Source organism: Schistosoma mansoni, assembly GCF_000237925.1.
Source record: "Schistosoma mansoni, WGS project CABG00000000 data, supercontig 0013, strain Puerto Rico, whole genome shotgun sequence".
NCBI classification, from domain to species: Eukaryota; Metazoa; Platyhelminthes; class Trematoda; order Strigeidida; family Schistosomatidae; genus Schistosoma; species Schistosoma mansoni.
The window spans coordinates 2,687,197-2,693,196 of record NW_017386025.1 but is presented as its reverse complement, the minus strand read 5'-3'; positions in this window follow the sequence as shown (position 1 = coordinate 2,693,196).

The following is a 6,000-nucleotide window of genomic DNA, read 5'->3' as shown; positions in this document are numbered from 1 at the left end:
AGTTTTCACACCCAACACCAATCTACACAACACTCATCTCTAGATCTACACCAACAAGCATTTCCCGACCACTGACACTATCATCTGTCACATGCTCACATCGACAGTCAAACACAAAATGTTCGGTGACATATTGATTAGTCGTTCCACTTGCAGTATGTCCACAATACTCTATTCACACACACTCACTCACTCACTCACTCATTTCAACACCTCTCAAGAAACAAACAACCTGTCATGTGAATTTACACTGAATCTTCCAACAATTCGATTCTCCTCGACTCATTCCTCGATTCGTGAAAGTAGAGAAGGTGAGGCAACACACAGTGAGCCATTGAAAACCATATGAACAAATATGATTCATCAATCAATCTGGTCTCTCACTATCAACCAATCGGAACGTCCGATCCCTACAATCCACGCACATCGGATCGGTGTGCTCATATCAGTCATTCAGTCGGATAGTCACTCACTCACTCACTCACTCATTCATTCATTCATTCATCCAGTCAATCAGTCATTCAGTCAAACACACTCCAACATTGTGTTGAACACATTTGCTGAGCACTCGTCAACTTTGTCTAATCATACAGCATTGAATGATGCCAACAATTCTTATTTATTATTCACACGATCATTATCGTTGTTATGATGATCATCGTCACGTGCATATATGGCCGACTACTGATATGTGAACTCTGTCTGAATATTGTTTGAAGAGTTGTTCGTAAACGGACAGCGTTGATTGTGTTTGTGCAAGTGGAGTGGGATGAGATGAGATGGTGACATACTTCGTCTTCTCATTCCAATGTGTGAATGGATCAAGTGAAGTGAGTGGTGGAAGTATGTGTTGAGAAATAAATTGGTTGTGTTGATCAGTGTAGTTGGATAGTGTGTCGGTGTTGGAGGATGTGTGTTGTTGAGGATTGTTCTATGAACTGGTGTGCTTGTTGTTGGTGTCTGTCTGTTTGTTAGAATTTTGATGTTTGTGTTGATGTTGAAATTGGATTGGTCGTGTGTTGTGTGTGTATTGTGGATGAAGATATACTTGTGAGTGTGAATGGATGTGATTGTGCGAACCCACGTCGCCGGAGTAGCTCAGTTGGGAGAGCGTTAGACTGAAGATCTAAATGTCCCCGGTTCGATCCCGGGTTCCGGCAGGCGACTGGCTTCCACTTTTCGCCGACACGTTCTACCGCTATCAAACATCATTTGCATCACTGTAATCACGTGCCACCACTAAGCGATCCTCCTCACAATCCAATCTCGTGTTTTCACTTGAGCTCCGTGTAACATTCCACATTCCCCTCCATCACACCTCCACTCACATTCAGTCTTTCACTCTCCTTCCATTTAGTTCTCTCTGTCGTAGTCTGTCTTAATGGTCAGCACATTCAGCTGGTCGCAGACCGTAAATGATGATGTTTAATGAACCAGGTGGATTGTTGCATGTACACAATGAATTTGATGGAAATCTATTGTGATTCAATGTGTAGGTTCATATTGACATGCATCACACACACATACACTTGCGCACACATGAATCCGCTCGCTCACTCACTCACTCACTCACTCACTCACTCACACAAAGGAACAAATATATGTGTGACCTTGCAGTCTGTGGAAGTAAGTGAAGAGTAATATGTAGATGAGTGGTGTTATTCCCAACACCTACGATTTCCTGACAATTTATCGGTCGGTAGATCGGTAACTGTGACTTCTCAGTCCAGATAGTGTGAGGTGTTGTGTATGAAAATGCGACGGTAACCGGTTTGTGTGTGTGGGGGTGGGTGGGTGTGCGTGGATGAGTAGGATGTTGCTGCAGTCGTTGTTGATAAAGATGATGACGATGATAATGATGGTGTTGATGATGACAATGGCGTTGTTGGGTGTGTTGTTAGTTGAAGTGGTGATGAGTATGCTGGAATAGTGAGTTCACGATGCTTGTGTGATGAATATTGTTGCGTATGTGTTGGTGAATTTGATATTGACTGTAGTATTATGTGGACATATCGTGTATGTGCATGTTGGTAGTTGTGAGTGGTGATGTGTGTAATTCTGTTCGACAATTGATTGTCCCGCGTGGTCTAGCGGTTAGGATTCCTGGCTTTCACCCAGGCGGCCCGGGTTCGACTCCCGGCGCGGGAGAGCTTTCACACCCAACACCAATCTACACAACACTCATCTCTAGATCTACACCAACAAGCATTTCCCGACCACTGACACTATCATCTGTCACATGCTCACATCGACAGTCAAACACAAAATGTTCGGTGACATATTGATTAGTCGTTCCACTTGCAGTATGTCCACAATACTCTATTCACACACACTCACTCACTCACTCATTTCAACACCTCTCAAGAAACAAACAACCTGTCATGTGAATTTACACTGAATCTTCCAACAATTCGATTCTCCTCGACTCATTCCTCGATTCGTGAAAGTAGAGAAGGTGAGGCAACACACAGTGAGCCATTGAAAACCATATGAACAAATATGATTCATCAATCAATCTGGTCTCTCACTATCAACCAATCGGAACGTCCGATCCCTACAATCCACGCACATCGGATCGGTGTGCTCATATCAGTCATTCAGTCGGATAGTCACTCACTCACTCACTCACTCACCCATTCATTCATCCAGTCAATCAGTCATTCAGTCAAACACACTCCAACATTGTGTTGAACACATTTGCTGAGCACTCGTCAACTTTGTCTAATCATACAGCATTGAATGATGCCAACAATTCTTATTTATTATTCACACGATCATTATCGTTGTTATGATGATCATCGTCACGTGCATATATGGCCGACTACTGATATGTGAACTCTGTCTGAATATTGTTTGAAGAGTTGTTCGTAAACGGACAGCGTTGATTGTGTTTGTGCAAGTGGAGTGGGATGAGATGAGATGGTGACATACTTCGTCTCCTCATTCCAATGTGTGAATGGATCAAGTGAAGTGAGTGGTGGAAGTATGTGTTGAGAAATAAATTGGTTGTGTTGATCAGTGTAGTTGGATAGTGTGTCGGTGTTGGAGGATGTGTGTTGTTGAGGATTGTTCTATGAACTGGTGTGCTTGTTGTTGGTGTCTGTCTGTTTGTTAGAATTTTGATGTTTGTGTTGATGTTGATATTGGATTGGTCGTGTGTTGTGTGTGTATTGTGGATGAAGATATACTTGTGAGTGTGAATGGATGTGATTGTGCGAACCCACGTCGACGGAGTAGCTCAGTTGGGAGAGCGTTAGACTGAAGATCTAAATGTCCCCGGTTCGATCCCGGGTTCCGGCAGGCGACTGGCTTCCACTTTTCGCCGACACGTTCTACCGCTATCAAACATCATTTGCATCACTGTAATCACGTGCCACCACTAAGCGATCCTCCTCACAATCCAATCTCGTGTTTTCACTTGAGCTCCGTGTAACATTCCACATTCCCCTCCATCACACCTCCACTCACATTCAGTCTTTCACTCTCCTTCCATTTAGTTCTCTCTGTCGTAGTCTGTCTTAATGGTCAGCACATTCAGCTGGTCGCAGACCGTAAATGATGATGTTTAATGAACCAGGTGGATTGTTGCATGTACACAATGAATTTGATGGAAATCTATTGTGATTCAATGTGTAGGTTCATATTGACATGCATGTATACACACACAGTCACACACACATACACTTGCGCACACATGAATCCGCTCGCTCACTCACTCACTCACTCACTCACACAAAGGAACAAATATATGTGTGACCTTGCAGTCTGTGGAAGTAAGTGAAGAGTAATATGTAGATGAGTGGTGTTATTCCCAACACCTACGATTTCCTGACAATTTATCGGTCGGTAGATCGGTAACTGTGACTTCTCAGTCCAGATAGTGTGAGGTGTTGTGTATGAAAATGCGACGGTAACCGGTTTGTGTGTGTGGGGGTGGGTGGGTGTGCGTGGATGAGTAGGATGTTGCTGCAGTCGTTGTTGATAAAGATGATGACGATGATAATGATGGTGTTGATGATGACAATGGCGTTGTTGGGTGTGTTGTTAGTTGAAGTGGTGATGAGTATGCTGGAATAGTGAGTTCACGATGCTTGTGTGATGAATATTGTTGCGTATGTGTTGGTGAATTTGATATTGACTGTAGTATTATGTGGACATATCGTGTATGTGCATGTTGGTAGTTGTGAGTGGTGATGTGTGTAATTCTGTTCGACAACTGATTGTCCCGCGTGGTCTAGCGGTTAGGATTCCTGGCTTTCAAAATCTCACTCATTCACTCACTCACTCATTCATTCATTCATTCATCCAGTCAATCAGTCATTCAGTCAAACATACTCCAACATTGTGTTGAACACATTTGCTGAGCACTCGTCAACTTTGTCTAATCATACAGCATTGAATGATGCCAACAATTCTTATTTATTATTCACACGATCATTATCGTTGTTATGATGATCATCGTCACGTGCATATATGGCCGACTACTGATATGTGAACTCTGTCTGAATATTGTTTGAAGAGTTGTTCGTAAACGGACAGCGTTGATTGTGTTTGTGCAAGTGGAGTGGGATGAGATGAGATGGTGACATACTTCGTCTCCTCATTCCAATGTGTGAATGGATCAAGTGAAGTGAGTGGTGGAAGTATGTGTTGATCAGTGTAGTTGGATAGTGTGTCGGTGTTGGAGGATGTGTGTTGTTGAGGATTGTTCTATGAACTGGTGTGCTTGTTGTTGGTGTCTGTCTGTTTGTTAGAATTTTGATGTTTGTGTTGATGTTGATATTGGATTGGTCGTGTGTTGTGTGTGTATTGTGGATGAAGATATACTTGTGAGTGTGAATGGATGTGATTGTGCGAACCCACGTCGACGGAGTAGCTCAGTTGGGAGAGCGTTAGACTGAAGATCTAAATGTCCCCGGTTCGATCCCGGGTTCCGGCAGGCGACTGGCTTCCACTTTTCGCCGACACGTTCTACCGCTATCAAACATCATTTGCATCACTGTAATCACGTGCCACCACTAAGCGATCCTCCTCACAATCCAATCTCGTGTTTTCACTTGAGCTCCGTGTAACATTCCACATTCCCCTCCATCACACCTCCACTCACATTCAGTCTTTCACTCTCCTTCCATTTAGTTCTCTCTGTCGTAGTCTGTCTTAATGGTCAGCACATTCAGCTGGTCGCAGACCGTAAATGATGATGTTTAATGAACCAGGTGGATTGTTGCATGTACACAATGAATTTGATGGAAATCTATTGTGATTCAATGTGTAGGTTCATATTGACATGCATGTATACACACACAGTCACACACACATACACTTGCGCACACATGAATCCGCTCGCTCACTCACTCACTCACTCACTCACACAAAGGAACAAATATATGTGTGACCTTGCAGTCTGTGGAAGTAAGTGAAGAGTAATATTTAGATGAGTGGTGTTATTCCCAACACCTACGATTTCCTGACAATTTATCGGTCGGTAGATCGGTAACTGTGACTTCTCAGTCCAGATAGTGTGAGGTGTTGTGTATGAAAATGCGACGGTAACCGGTTTGTGTGTGTGGGGGTGGGTGGGTGTGCGTGGATGAGTAGGATGTTGCTGCTGTCGTTGTTGATAAAGATGATGACGATGATAATGATGGTGTTGATGATGACAATGGCGTTGTTGGGTGTGTTGTTAGTTGAAGTGGTGATGAGTATGCTGGAATAGTGAGTTCACGATGCTTGTGTGATGAATATTGTTGCGTATGTGTTGGTGAATTTGATATTGACTGTAGTATTATGTGGACATATCGTGTATGTGCATGTTGGTAGTTGTGAGTGGTGATGTGTGTAATTCTGTTCGACAATTGGTTGTCCCGCGTGGTCTAGCGGTTAGGATTCCTGGCTTTCACCCAGGCGGCCCGGGTTCGACTCCCGGCGCGGGAGAGTTTTCACACCCAACACCAATCTACACAACACTCATCTCTAGATCTACACCAACAAGCATTTCCC